Genomic DNA, 16,390 nt, shown 5'->3' with positions numbered 1-16,390 from the left:
AAACTATCACTGGACTGAATTCATACCTCCAGTCACTGAAAATGCACCAGAAATCAGATTGGCTAGTTATGTTACAATGTTTTGAAAATGAATAAACTCATTCAGAATAAAAACTTGTAATATAAAATATATGATATTTTGTAGACTTACTAACATCACATACTATTTTTCTTACTTCCTCCCTTCACTTTTGGGTACAACCATGACTTTTCTTTGTTGCTACATATTAATAAGATTCTGGTGAATAGATAATAGCAGAAGAATAAAATTGTCTTCAGGTTTCACCACAGAGTAAAGGTTTGCAATATTTCCTTTATCCCTAGGGAGAAATTTCCATCTGCAGAATTTCCTCATCCCAACGTACACCTCATATATAGGTTTTTAAAAATCAACATTTTTTGTCTTAGTTTATTACTGAAATAAATAAATGATCAATGATTTTCAAGCATGTCACGTAACCAAGATAATGTTCTTTGTTTATTGTACCAGTAGGATGCAAATATCCCATGTACATGTCTTGTTTTGGTGGTTTAATAGCTTGCTTTTTTCATTTCACACCTGCCTCTAACTGGAGACAAGTTGTCATTCTGCCATTCTTCCCTCTTCAAGAAATTTTTAAGGTACTTTTGTGTGTAAAAATCAAGCCAGGAAGCTTAGGCTAAGACTGAAACATTTCTAAAGCACACAAGAGTGGGAAATGAGCACACAATAGGAAGCCTAAAAATAGTCTAGGCATGATATATCATGGTTCTCAATAAGCTTTGAACATGGGGTTAGATAAGAAGGACACAGTGGGAGAGTTCAATTCTAAGAAAAAATTGCTGTTTAAATTGCAGAAGGGAACTTAAGTTTTACAAATAATTTTAAACAGATTATCATTTATAAAAATATTTATTGGATTTGCATCACATACAGTGTTCATAAGCCACAGATTGCGTTGCGGTGCCATTGGCTTCATGTGGGGTTGGGAGAGTGAATTCCAGCTCCACTAACTCCCACTATGATCGTTGCACAAAACCCAGTTACTGTACTTGGTCTTGGTGGTTGAAGTTAACTTTAAAAAATAAGTTGTCATACGGTAGGTATACTATCAAAATAGACTTGTAACTATTAATAAATATACTTGAAGAGTTTTAGAACTAACTGGCAAATATGTATTTTAAAATTGTTAGGTTCGGTTTTACTGGTCAGATGTGAGGAAAGATTTAATAAAATATAGGATGAAAGTATGTTTTTAAGTTTACTATAGCTAGTTGGAACATTTATTTCATTGGGCAATGAACTTCAAGCAGAAATAATTTTTCACAAGGTCTTGCAGGGTTATTTCAGATACCTGGAGAAAAATAGAAGCATTTTTCAGAAATGGAAAAAGACAATAGTAAAGAATGAGTGTCTTAGACTGATAGAGATGTCTTGGTAAGACTAATGATTACCTGAAATACTCATCTTTGCTTTTCAAGCTTAACCTTTCGAGTCATCAATCAGTCAAAAGTGGCAGGTAGTGACCATTAGGTGGATTCATTAAAACCCTGCAGCCTGCTTGTACAGGTGACCCACATCTGTCTTCATTAGAAGTTTGCTGGTTGCCAGTGGTGAACAGATGGGTCATTATTGCCTACATTGCCCTCTGGGCGCACCTGGAGGACTGGCAAAGTCATTCTATACAGGACACACATGCACAGTTACCTCACAGAGAGTGAAGAAAATATTTTGAATAACACTGATATACTAGGGTTTTTTTTCTTGAACTAGCCAGCTTGTCCTTGTGGGTTTCCTTTTTCTTTCCAGTTTTTCTGAAACTAGCTTTATGAAAATGAATCTACAGCTAATACAAATATTTGAATTTGTTTAAATTTAGCAACATTTTTGCCATGTAACACACAGTGGTTTTGAACTTTTACACACACTTTCAAATTCTAGGTATTGATTTCACCTTCTCTTTTTCTTTGATACAACCAAAGTATTTTATGTATATCACAAACAAGGATTTTGAAAGAACTCCACATTGTTTAAGAACTGCGTTGCATTCATAGTTCTGTTTACCAACTTAAAAAGTTTAAAATAGATACACATAGGTGAAAGCAAAAACTGTGTTTCCTTATAACAGTAGAATTGCTGTTAAATTTAATGAGGATAAATCCTCTTCTACCACCATGGTTTATTTTAAAAAAATCAAATATTTATATTAATTTTCCCACTACTGATCACTTGTTAACATTATTTTAAAATCTGTGGACAGTTAGTGTATTTTGTAGATTCAGCAACACAGAATTCCACTTCAGTGTTTTCAGAATATTTACCAGTAGCAAGGAATTTAATATAGTGCCCTTGTAAAAGTTACACACATCTTATGGTGGATCTAGCACAGGGGTAGGCAACCTAGGGCATGCGTGCCAAAGGCGGCCCGCGAGCTGATTTTTAGTGGCACTCATACTGCCCGGGTCCTGGCCACCGGTCTGGGGGGCTCTGCATTTTAATTTAATTTTAAATGAAACTTCTTAAACATTTAAAAAACCCTGTTTACTTTACATACAACAATAGCTTAGTTATACACCTCTACCTCGATATAACGCTGTCCTCGGGAGCCAAAAATTTTACCGCGTTATAGGTGAATCCGTGTTCTATTGAGCTTGCTTTGATCCACCAGAGTGCTCAACCACCCCCCCCCCGAGCACTGCTTTACCGCATTATATCCAAATTTGTGTTATATCGGGTAGCATTATATCGAGGTAGAGGTGTATATTATAGACCTATAGAAAGAGATCTTCTACAAATGTTAAAATGTATTACTGGCATGCGAAATCTTAAATCAGAGTGAATAAATGAAGACTCGGCACACCACTTCTGAAAGGTTGCCGACCCCTGATCTAGCAGTTCCACAACGAACGAGACACCAGTTGGAAGGCCTGTTTTTGTAAAGCAAATTTTTATCTCTTGCTCCTGAAAGCAAGGAGAGGAGCACCTTGTGTCACTGAACATAGCCTCTTTCCCAATTTAAGGTGTTGTTGAGCTTCAGAAGGACATCCTGCTTTTCTTTGCTACAACAGCGGCCATGTCAGTGGAAACCCTTGAGTATATTGAAGTAAAATAAGAGAGAAATATTTGCCACTATCTGAGTGTTCTATTTTACAGGTTTTCTTGAGCAGCTAAGCAGTGTTGCATAAGAGACTGAAGTTTGTTTCGTATAAATGCACGTATTTTTAATATTAATGTTTTAAAAGAATATAAAATAGCCAAAGAGGAATTTATTTCAGTACTCAATGAAGTTATGTAGTTGAATGTAACAATAGTTTTTCTAAATGTACCTATTAAAGTTATGTTGACATTTAGTGCTGTTGCTGGCATTTGCAACTTTTATACCAAATGCCGTCCAATATTATTCTGTCAGCTGAGAACATGAGGATTGAATAGTTTGAAATGGCACTATAGGAGAAAACATATAAACTATGAAATACTCTTAACTGCCTATAATGTCAAAAGCAGACATGACCAATCTGGATTTATCTTAGTAGCTGCTTCTGAAGCCTTGCTTCGCTAAATTCCAACCATGTTCTTTGTTTTAATAATTCTTGCTACTTTACATTTATATTAATGTTAGGATAATTTGATCTTCAATGAGGAGCATTTCTGGGTGAAATTTTAAAGTTTTTATCAAGACAATGAATTTCCCCATATTGATCTGAATGGAACATCAGATGTACTGAAGAAGTAACGTTAGCACACCTTACTAACAGAATAATTATTTCTGTTTTCTCCAGTTCTGCTTTAACCCGTGTGTGTTTGTTTGGTGCCTGTGAGGTAACAGTGAGGTAACAGCTTCTCTCCTTTGTTGCCTGTTGGTCTTTTTTTTCTTTCTTTAAGCTTTTTCTTCTGAGAGACTAGATTGCCAGTAGGCTCCAGAGTTTTAAACCTTCATTGTTAGCTCTCTAAAAAATTTAAGTTCTTTGAGCGTCAGTATGGATCCAACTATAGTTGCGCATACATCCCATGAGTCTGACAGCCCCCCCCCCCAAAACTCCCAACCCATCTAAACCCCTCTGCTCCCTATCCCCTGACTGTTCCGATCCCTCTCCCCACTCCTGCCCCCTGACAGCCCCCCCCAGAACTCCCAAACACCCCCTCGCTCCTTGTCCCCTGACTGTCCCCTCCTGGGACCTCTGCTCCTAACTGCCCTCCAGAACCCCATCCCCTACCTAAGCCTCCCTGTGCCTTGTCCCCTAACTGCCCCCTCCTGAGACCCCCCCCACCTGTACTCTGACTGCCCAAAACCTTACACCCCCAACCCCCAGACAGCCCCCCCTGAACTCCTGACCCATCCAACCCTCCCCCTGCTCCCTGTCTCTTGACTACCCCCCCCAGAACCTCCCTGCCGCTTCTCTGACCCCCGACCCCCTTACTGTGCTGCAGAGCAGCACGCTCGGCAGCGGGGGAGGGGAGCAGGGTCGGAGCTCCAGACTGCTGGAGGCCGAGGCGACGGCCGGCGATCTGTGAATGCAGGGTGGGGGGAGGGAGGGAGAGGAGGGGAGTGGTCTCAAGTTGCAGGGGAGAGGAGGGGGGAAGTGAAGGAAGGGCTCTGGCTGCCGGAGCCCGTGCGAGTGGCACCATCCCGCCGGCTGCCCTGTAAGCCCCGCACGCTCTGCATGGGAGGCGGGGGGAAGTCCGGACATTGACAAATTCCCCCCGGACGCTGTTTTTAACTGAAAAAAGCCGGATATGTCCGGGGGAATCTGGACGAATGGTAACCCTATCCAACATTGATATGAGCTGTGTTTACATTGAATTATTAGTAAGGCCAAATTATTGATGCATGCTTTGACCCAAGTTAAAAACTTAGTCCATACTTTATGAAACATTTTAGTGACTCAAGGGTTTGGTCTATGTGTTGACTTAACATAGCCATTAATGTTGTTTAGAGAGCTCTCTCTATGGCATTCAGCTATGAAGGCTGTGAGGTGTTGTATCTCAGTTTCCCCATTTGCACAACAGTTCTAGCTTGTAATGGTTTTTCTGCTGTGGAAAGTTTTAGGAATGTGCATAGGCATTGGCTGTGAAACCTTAACACTATAAGGCCTTTTAATACAAAGCGTGTTCTTAATTTTTGTCATGCCAATCCTTTTGTTTAGACAAATCATTCTTTAGGTCAGCTTGTTCAATATCCCTTTTGAACCTTTGTCGCTTTTTCTTTACTTTAGGGTTTTTCTTAACATAGGATTTCAGGTTAACCACTTCCTTGGGATTTTGGTATTTTAGAGATGAGGGAGCAAAGTTTGTAAGGGCATTTTGCTTTTTAAGAGTTAGCTTGCCTTTCTTTTTTTTCTTGTCAGCTAGGCAGTTTGCATGGACATCATGCTTTAAAGAGAGAGAACCATTTTCTATCATTATGTCTGAACTTCAGTTCTCCTGCTTTTCACCTACCAATTTCTGCATCCACGAAACATCAGATGCTCTAGAGCTTACTAAGAAATCACATGACTAATCCAAAGTGTCTGTGGGTCTATTCATAAGGCTGCTTTGCTGTGTAAAACCAGGAATCCAGACTCTTTCTTCAACCTGAGACACAGACTGTTCACTTTCAATATTAGCTAATGAAGCTCCTTTAAGCTATCCACACTAGATTTTTCCAAAGCAAATTCAGTGGATTCATTTTCATTTGAAAGACTTTGGCCATTAGGCACCAACACACTTTTCTCAGAAGAGAGACTGTTTACTATCAACAATGGCCCATTAAGAGTCAATGGAAACAATTTTTTTTCAGAAACTTCACCAAGAAATTTCCTTTTTCCTCCTGCAATGTCATAAACTGCAACAGGTTTTGAGCTTTAGTTATGTTCAGAATCGACTTTGGTACAATAGACAAATTACCACACTCCTTCTGAGTTTTACTTACATCCAGAATCACCTGTGGCCCATCAGGAGGATTTTCACACAACCTCCTTTCAGGCAAGCTGCTAGACTTCATAGTCAAAAGATTAGAAGCATTCTCTTCCTTGTTACAAGTTTCCACACTGTCAGTGGGTAACATACTCAAATCACCTTCATGCTTTCCTTGTGCTCTGGCTATGATATCAACCTGATCAGACAAGGTTGTCATATCTTTACCCAGCAACACACTAGCAAGAGGCAAAATAGAAGCACCAGAATTGCTTGGTCTCTGGGAGGTATTTATGACATTAACTGATTGCAACCTAGTTACAATGTCGTCATCCCTAGCAGACACAAATTTAGGACCTTCCTGGGCTTTAGTTGTATCCAGTATCAACTGATAAATTTTCCTCATAGGCTGACAGGCTTCTTCTGACTGCTTTACAGACAGAGAACGAGAGAGAGACTGTTTCTCAGCAGGGATGCTGCTATTCAAAACAAACAAACAATTGGAGATATCTTTTTCTTTGTCTCAGCACCCATGGCTGATTTGAGACACATACCTGGAAAGTAGGGCATCTTCTTTAACAGGCAAGTTGCCACTCCCAACAGTTAATCGCTATTCTCCACATTATACTGAGCTACTTTAAGCAAGTCACTTTTACAAACTTCACTCACCAAGAATGTACCCCTTTCTTTCTTAGCTAGGGCTTTAACCTGACCATCAACTTTAATCTACTCTAGAGAAACGTTTTCCTGCGCTTTAATCTAATGCCAGATTTACTTCTGAGCAGGGCTGGCTCTGGCTTTTTTGCCACCCCAAGCAAAAAAAACCAACGCACCTGTGGGGCGGCCGGAGCCAGGGTGCAGGGGGACTACCTGCGCTGCAGACGTGCCCCGGGCAGTGGAGTGCGTGCCCCGGCTAGCGAGGGGGAGGGGGAGGGAGAGAGGGGGGGTGGCCAGGGCTTCCTTCAGCAGGGTGCTCGCCCCGTGGCCCCTTGCCTGCCGGGAGGGTTCCACGCCACTCAGAAATTTTATTCACACATAGCTGTTTGTACAGAAAAACAGTTTATCTTCCTCAGACAAATATTTGGAGAAACGCTCCATAGGCAAGTATTTGCCCCTAATAGACACAGATTCAGGATTATTTCTTTCCTGTGACTGATTTATGTCAACCTGACTGAACAAAGCTTTAATATCATCCCCAATCAAAAGATCCTGAGGCAATAACTTCCTTACACCTGCTATAGTTTCATATTTAACATCATTCCATTCAAAGTGGATTTTGGCTAAAGGCACACTTACAGTAAACTCATAGAGGATTACAATATTCACACTCTTATCTGGTAAGTAATCTTCCTCTTTGAAAAGATCTGCTTTAACAAGAGTGATATTAGAAGCTATAATTTACCCTAAACTGCGTTTACCATTGATTTTTACATTCTTCGCACAAGTTATGGGGTTACCTTCACCTGAGCTCACAGTAAAAGCATTTACATGAAAGGTGGCAGTATTGGGGTATATTTGGTTACACACAGACAACTGCTTAGAGTGAAACAACATACCAAGTGGATGTTACAAACTGGATAGATTCTATCCCCATCTTTGTTATTGAGAGGAGCTGGCTTTTTAGGATGATACAGTTCCTGTTGTTCCTTTATTCTCTTGATTTGGAGCTGAAGTTTTTCCACTTTTGCCTTAGCTTCTAGTTCCTGCAATTGAATATATACCATGCTTTATTCATGTTCAAAACACAGGTGTTCTCTTTCAGCAGCTTCTCTTTCCATATCAGCTATTTTTTGCTTTTGTTCAAGTTGCTGCTGGTTTTTCACTGCAAGCATTTTCGCTGTTTCTGCTTCCTTATCACTGGCAATTAACAGATTTTTTTTAGTTCCTGCTCTGGGGCTTTTTCTTAAAAGACAACCCCCTCTGTGAGCACAATTCTTCAAGGCTTTTTCTGTCAAGATCATTATATGATCATTGGGTCACTCACTGTAACTGATTTTAACCCTTAAACTGTCCAATATCAAAATTAATTGTTGAGAAGCGTGTGGTTCTGATCCAAAAACCCAGTTAATTTGTGGTAATGTGTATCCTACCACGACTACGCCACTGTGACCAGGGTCTCAGTGGGGAGCCAGCCGAGGTCACTCAGGGTGATCTGCAAAGAATGGGGCAGGCAAACCCCAAAGCTGGTGGATAGTTCTATCCTTAGATTTACCAAGCCAGCACTAAACAGTTTCTGTTATAACTTTCTGGTTATTCAGAAGTCCAAACAACACAGTTCCCTTGCAGTAAACCAACCTCAGGCCTCCATCCAGGTACCCACGTCAAATATGATGAAGATATCTGAAAATTTTATTTCATCATACAAAAGAAAAGGTTCTACCAATCCCAAAGGATCGGACACATTACCTCCCAGGTTATTGAATATTCCAGATCTTACCCAAATACACGCATACAGCCAGTTCTTATTAACTACACTAAAATTTATTAAAAAACAAAAGAGAGAGAGTATGGTTAAAAGATCAGTATACATCCGGACAAAAGTTCAATTCTTTAGGTTCAGATTCATAGCAGAGATGATGAGCTTTGTAGTTGCAAAGAGTTCTTTCTGAAGTAGTCCATAGGTTATAGTCCAATGTTTACATTTCAGGGTGATCCAGTCAGAACTGGGATCTCAGTCCTTGTGGCTTAGGCTTCCCCTGCATGAAACCTCAAGCAGATCTGAGATAAAAAAGGATCAGGTCCCAAGGATCTTTTATATAATTTCAGGTCTTCTTTGACAAGTTGGAGTTCCTCAGGGGACGCTAGGCTCTTATTTCCTAAGCATCTTCGTTAATTATTCACACAGATACACATATGGCAATTTATCCATCAGGCAGACTATCACCAGTACTTAGCTATACAAATTAACATAAGACAATCGCCTCTTCTTTCTCCATTCACTGATGATTTGCTATACATTTCAAAGAGAAATGAATACAGAGATAACCTATGTTTATACTTCATTTAAATGCTAGGATGTTCTTTTAATCTTTGAATTATCAGAATATAGCATAGACAGGGATTGTTGATTACATTGTTGACCGCTAACCATACATATGTAAATATACAAAAACATAAATGTTATCTCGCCACAAGTCTTTAAGGGTTGAATTTGAGTCATTTATTTTGCAGGATGTTTAACCCTTTCTGGCCATGCGTCACAGTTGTATTATAGACTGATTTCTTACATTCATTGTTGATATATTGTACTATGTTTAAGAATAGAAAATGATTGGAAATAAGCACTAGTTTGAGTAACATGTCTTGATTCAGTGATATCTGGCGTTTTGATCTTATTTTCAGATCATTTTCAAGTTTTTAAATAAACCCAACTATGAGATCAATGAGACTATGAAAGACATTGATGAGTTATTTTTAATGAATAAAATTTATTTATTTATTCTCAGATGATGGGCCAGATCCTTGGCCTGGCTCCATCTGGTTAGTGCTGCCTTAGCAGAAAAAAAGCAACTTGAAAGTAGTCTTAAAGAGCCACATGAGAATTTCAGTTGGTGTAGCTGGCTCTTCTCAATCCACATAGGGTGCACATTGGAGTAGGAAGAGTGTCTTAGGATGGAGTACATGGCACTCCACATCATCCTTGGGCTCTACAATGGACCTTGTGACCTAAGTGTGGTTCTGAATCTCTCCCTGCATAACTGCTAAGTGAATTTTTCCTTCTATTTGGAGACATTCATTTCAATTAAGGAAATAACTCCATGCAAGCATGTCTTCACATTCCCATCTTCTGGCCCCAGGACTCTTCTCTCTTTCATTGCTGGTCACGTGCATCTTAGTTAAGAACTAAATATCACTGTATAAGAGATAAATACTACTGTTGAGTATTATCTGCAATCCATCACTCTACACTTTGGGCCAGCCCCAGTCCCAAAAGTGTTTTCAAAGACTTGTAGTGCTGGTGGCTGCCCTTCATCTGCAAGGAACTTTTTACTACTTAGATGACCTTTTAATCAAAGCCTCCTTTTACCATCGAGCTGTGTGATTAACAGAGACTTGCTTGTCTTAAATGAACACAAATGCATTAGCACTTTTAGAAGAGTGTTCTTACTCCTACACAAAACATGTTGCATCTGAGGCTGTGTCTACACTGCAATATATAACCAGCACAACTGAGTCTTAGAGCTTGGGTCAATTAACTCAGGCTCATGGGACTCAGGCTGCAGGGCTAAAAATAGCAGTGTAGACATTTGGACTTGACCTGGGTCCCAGGCGCTCAGACCCTGTGAGGCCTGAACTTCTACGATGATATTTTTACCCTCACACTTCGAGCCCTGCGAGCCTGAATCCATTGACCCAGGTTCTGAGAGACAGTGCCACGGGTCTTTTATTGTAGTGTAGATATACCTCGAGAGCTCTTTTTCTGGCCAAAAATGACTTGAATCTCTCTCTTGTGTGCACCCCTTCCACCTCCCCCCACTCCCCTGCAAAATCCTTCCACGGACAGATTCTCCCAGTTCAGACACCTTATTTTGGATTTATTGGATTCCTAAGCTGTCTATTTGACTGGACCTTCACCTTCTAGGCTTGATGGTATTGTGTTAAGATACAGTTGACTGGTCTCTAACGCCATATATAAACTTCCTTCAATCCTTCCTACTGTCCTAGTGGGACCATCACTTATAGTTAATGTTCTGGTTTGTGACCTCACCCAGATTCATACTACTGTTTTTTTCCTGTTGGGTTCATAAAACCAATTAATTCTCAGGCAATCCTCTTAATGGTTTCCTGTGACCTGAATTTTTACTGATAATCTTTCAGGTTGGAAAGCTAAATGGTGAACAGATACTCTCAAGGGAAATGGACTTCGCATGAGTCTCTCCTCATTTTCCGTCTCTTGGAGCTCAGGGTAATTGGCCCGACAGTTAGTTAATTCCTTCCTCTCATCTCTGCCAATTCCATTTTGTTGGGATGTAACATTAGCACCACAGTTGCTTATAGAAATCACCATGGGGGACAAAAAGCTTGTGATTCTTTTCTATTCAGAGACCTGTGGCTTTATTTTCTCTGCAAGATATTTCAGGAGCAACAAGAACATTGAAGCTGACTGGCTTAGCCATCAAACTAATCACCACTTTAATTATGATAATAGTCCATACCTACTGCACAGGAGCATTGGGAGAATTAGTTATGTTTGTACAGTGCTTTGAAGATGAATATCTATATATAGTTAAATCTATTCATATTATTTTATTATTTATTAATAATACATTTATCTACAATTTTCTTTGTTCCCATTCAATAATAGTGGGGCTAACATGTGCCAATGTAAATATCTGTTTCAATTTAGCAAATTTGTTATTTTGCTGAGTAATTAATGCTGCCTTGAAGATCAGTCAAATATGGCTGCTTGACCTCTTTCCACCGGACTCTTCAAATAGTGGTGAGACATTTTAAGATGCATGTTTATTTACACTCTTTGGCTTTGTATTCATTGGACCCTAGTTTTCTCTCTGATGTGAATGTGGATTCAGGCATTGACCCATACGGATATATAAGAATTTGTACTGAGCTTATGCTGGTGCCAAACTGTGAACATGTATAGTTTTCTGTGATTTTGAGCTTTGTAGAATACAGCGTCTGTATGATTTTAAATATTTCAATCAATAAAAAGTAAATTTTGGGAGTAGAAAAGTAAGCTCATATTATGTTACACTAATAAAATAATACCAACAGGATCTTATAAAAGGGATAAGGCAAAACGCCACGTTTATTGTAAATACAGAGAAAGAGAGAAATTAGGATACGCAGTTCAATATTATTTCACTACTATTCCTTATTCATTCACACACTCATTCATACAAGTTCTGCAGTTGTTATAGTTACCAGCCTAGAGGTTGCTCATGGCAGAGTACTGGCCAGGTAGCCTGCACACGAGGATGGAACCGAGTCCTTGTCAGATGCACATCCGATGCTCCTGGAGGGTGGTTGCAGAACCAGACTCAAAGTCCCTGGGTTTTTGATTCTGTTCTTATAGGATTTTGTCCTTATACAAGTCTATGGGAATAGCTTCATCATGCTGATGTTTGTTTGACGTGATAATCAATCAGCAGATGGCACATCCTTGATGGCTGAGTGTTATCTTGTTCTTCGAGTCTTCAGCCTTCCATCCGGGAGGGGGTGGTGGTGGGGACTTGGATGGATTCCAGCTTGCCCTGCAGGGTCATCCGGTTATCTCTGTGCTACGCATTCTTCGGCCATGGGATATCACAGTTATAACTCTTAGGCTGGCACCTTTTGATTTGTTATTTGCATCACACACATCTATTCACATTCATTCTTTATCTTTAAGTCACATCTTACACTTTTGTTTTACTACCTCCTCTTCCTTGACTTCCTTATTTTACAATTCTGTTTTTCAGCTGTGACAGACTTTCATCAGTCTATTTAACCTTTTTAATACAATAGCAGAAAACAAGCAGGATAATACACGAAGGGGGGTAAGGGATTTCTGCAAGACCAATTCCGGAGCACAGTTGTTTTTACAAAGCCTTATCACTCTTTGAGAACAGACTTTCTGTTTTAGGATGTGTTAACACAATTAGCAGTTTGGCCTTGCATGTTTCTCACAGAGAGGGAGAGACGCAGAAATGAAAAAGCAAGATGCTTGTTCTGTTACCAATATCTTGAAGTTTAAGCGGTGGGGAATTCAATCTTACCCCTTGTCTCTCTTGTCTCAGACTTGTTATACACGTACATTTTATGGTTCTAATACAGAAATTCCCTGATATGGACCAGCATTCTAATGTAGTGGCAGGGTCATACACTTCCATGTTATATCTAGATTCCCCAGAGGTCTCCGCTTGATGAAAAAAAATTGGAGGTTTCTCAAGTTCTGTTATGACGTCAAGGGGACCAGCAAAGGAAGAACAGTGCTGGGAAGTTGGTATCAGTCATAATCCTACATTATGTGAATACACAGATCGCTTAGGTAAGTATCAAATATTTATCTGAGGAAAGAATTTTCATTAGGTAAAGTTTCATAGAATGAGTTTTATTTCAATAATAATGCCTTTTCACACTGAATATTTATAATTTTAGAATGAAACTGACTAATTTGGCTATCATTTTTGTACAGACTACAGCACTTTAGCATTATAAAATAAATTCAGAAGGTGCATTAGTAGTATAATTATAACGTGTATTGATTCAATGTGCTGGAGATGAAATTCATTGGACTGATGTAATACTTATGTGGGTATAATATCCTTATATATTATTTCTCTAGAGATTATTGAGCTCATAATATAATAATATTTTACTCATAGTAGCTTTTGATATGTATAACTATATTATGATAGTTATTAAGGCATCTCATTAATAAATCAAAAACCCAGTAGACCAAATAAATCCCTCTCACTGAAAATCCTGTGGGAGTAGCAAAGTTATTGTGAACACTTTGGGCTTAACTTTTCAGTCTGTTCTATCTGCTTTCCACCAGTCTGACTTAAGACTGCTGTCTTAAGTGATGGCTTCTCAGAGTGCCCAGGACTGAGGGTCACGTTGTTACCTCCCTGCCTCAGCAAAAGAAGTACTTTACTTGTGCTTAACTGAATGTCAGCTCCCGGACACCACCAGTCTATTAGTCACCCAAACAATTTCCTCAGGGCTCTGGAAGCCTTTACTTTGCCTTGAAGGTAACAGTAGATATACCCCAGCCCCTGATCCCCTTTGGCAAAGTCCTCCTGAAGTATCCATCCCCTGTCACTGGAGGCTCACAGAAATTAGCAGGTTTTCTGTCCCCAAAGAAACAGTATATGCTCAGCTTGACTGGTACAACTCAGCATCAGGTTCTTTATAACATCACAGCCCTGAGATATAGTTATAGTGAAAACAATCATAAATTTGTTATCAAAGATAAAGATTTAAGATACTGAGTAAGGATAATGGAAATAGAAATGGTTACATATAAAACAAAAAGTATTGCATGTTTTTTGTAGTCTAAATGTGACTTTAATCCTTGTCTAAAGTAGTTTCTCACCTCAAGCATTCTCCCAGCCTTACCAGCCAACACGGCTGGGATCACCTTTCATGACTGCAAAAAGCACTGTCCTTTTTGTGCTGTCATTGTTTTGTCCCCAGAGTTAAGCTAACCCCTGTGGTTCTTTTCTTGATTTGCTAGCTCCAAATTGTCTTCATGTACTTGTGTTAACTCCATATGAAAACAGGCTTCCATCGTGTTGGCTTACAATGCTGAAGCTACATAAGGTTTTATTAGACAGCGCACATGACCTTTCTTGGATAAATTTTATGAAAGTGATGTGTTAGAAATAGTGAGTTTGTTGGGCCTGATAGGAGTTGTGGTTACAGAACAGTGAATCCTTTGCCAGTTGGTACTGAAATATTGTTAAGGTCACACTCTTTCTCAGCACCGACAATTTTAATGCCTTTGGAGATTTCAAAGTAACTAGATGAAGCACAGGATTCCTCAACAATGAAGGAGTCCTTGATGTCTTCCCTTGTTTTTAGAATACAGTAACTCCAGAGCCCGAGTCACATTTATTGCAAGTGTTTCCTATTTTTGTACCATCTAAATCACCTCATTATGAAGGATCAGAGATACTTGTAATGAAAGTTTCTCTTCATCAGCATAACAATAGGGGTAAGAATAGAAGCCTACTTGAGTTTTAAAATCTCCTTTGGCTATCCCATCAGCAGAAAGATTTGCATGCTCTGGCTCTGATTCCCTTCAGCTCCAGCAAGAGGAATCTACCTAAGAACAGAGCAAGTCAGCAAAAAGAAAATAATAATAGAGAAAGCAATACAAACGAGGCTTCTGAATTTAAAAGTTTAAATCCTAATTACTCTCCTAGGTATCCTCTGTGTTGGGTGAACGTGTCTCACCCTTATGGTCCTCTGCCTTGGCTATGTTGGTCCCTATGGCTATGGTATCCGCAAGTTCCCCCACAAGTTTGGGACAAGTTATCCCACAATACACAGGACATATGTGTGTGATGAATTGGGACTATGTCTGCACAATTTATGAATTCTGTGAGAGATTATAAACCTCATGTGTCTTTGTGAGGTTGCAAACTCCATTTTGAATGTGCAGTGTTTTGCCTTCTCTATGGTCTGTTTGCCTCCATGTTAGGTTGAAAATTCCAATGGCTAGTGGCAAAAGAATAATAACAGAATCATAGGACTGGAAGGGACCTCGAGAGATCATCTAATCCAGTCCCCTGCCCTCATGGCAGCACTAAGTATTATATAGACTAAACCTGACAGGTTTTTGTCTAACCTGCTCTTAAAAATCTCCTATGATGGAGATTCCACAACCTCCCTAGGCAATTTCTTCCAGTGCTTAACCACCCTGACAGGAACTTTTTCCTAATGTCCAACCTAAATCACCCTTGCTGCAATTTAAGCCCATTGCTTCTTGTCCTATCCTCAGATGGTTAAGGAGAACAATTATTCTCTCTCTTCCTTGTAGCAACCTTTTTTGTATTTGAAAACTGTTATCATATCTCTTCTCCAGAGTAAACAAACCCAGTTTTTTCAATCTTTCCTCACAGGTCATGTTTTCTAGACCTTTAATATTTTTTGTTGCCTTCTCTGGGCTTTATCCAATTTGTCCACATCTTTCCTGAAATGTGGCACCCAGAACTGGACACAATACTCCAGTTGAGGCCTGATGAGTGTGGAGTAGAGCGGAAGAATTACTTCTCGTGTCTTGCTTACAACACTCCTGCTAATATATCCCAGAATATTTGCTTTTTTTGCAACAGTGTTACACTCTTGACTCCTATTTAGCTTGTGATCCACTATGACCCCCAGATCCCTTTCTGCAGTACTTGTTCCTAGGCAGTCATGTCCCATTTTTTGTTGTGTGCAACCAATTGTTCCTTCTTAAGTGGAGTACTTTGCATTTGTCCTTATTGAATTTCATCCTATTTACTTCAGACCCTTTCTCCAGTTTTTCCAGATCATTTTGAATTTTAATCCTATCCTCCAAAGCACTTGCAACCCATCCCAGGTTGGTATCGTCTGCAGACTTTATAAGTGTACTCTCTATGCTATTGTTTAAATAATTGATGAAGATATTAAACAGAACTAATCCCTGCGGGACCCCACTCATTATGCCCTTCCAACATGATTGTAAACCAGTAACTACTCTCTGGGGAACAATTTTCCAACCAGTTATGCACCCACCTTACGCCATCTAGGTTGTATTTCCCTAGTTTGTTTATGAGAAGGTCATGTGAGACAGTATCAAAAGTCTTACTAATGTCAAGATATACCACATCCACCGCTTCCCTCCCATTTGCATGGCTTGTTATCCTGCTAAACTGACTGGTCTGTAATTCCCTGGGTTGTCCTTATTTCCCTTTTTATAGATGGGTATTATATTTGTCCTTTTCCAATCTTCTGGAATAGTGGATAGTTGATTCTTAACTACCCAATCATTGGGAATTTCTTTACTCTAGGCAAAAGACTGGTCCCTCCCCAGAAGAACTGTTTTAAT

General features: G+C 39.6%; 1 protein-coding gene across 23 annotated transcripts in view; it reads left to right on the top strand.

The window, feature by feature from the left end:
* STPG2 (sperm tail PG-rich repeat containing 2) overlaps positions 1-16,390 on the top strand; it is a 703,121-nt gene that overhangs the window by 55,203 nt on the left and 631,528 nt on the right. The window lies entirely within an intron of this gene.

The sequence above is a fragment of the Malaclemys terrapin genome, chromosome 5, assembly GCF_027887155.1.
Source record: "Malaclemys terrapin pileata isolate rMalTer1 chromosome 5, rMalTer1.hap1, whole genome shotgun sequence".
Lineage (NCBI taxonomy): Eukaryota > Metazoa > Chordata > Testudines > Emydidae > Malaclemys > Malaclemys terrapin.
The sequence above is the reverse complement of the archived record's forward strand: the minus strand, read 5'-3'. Positions and strand labels throughout refer to the sequence as shown.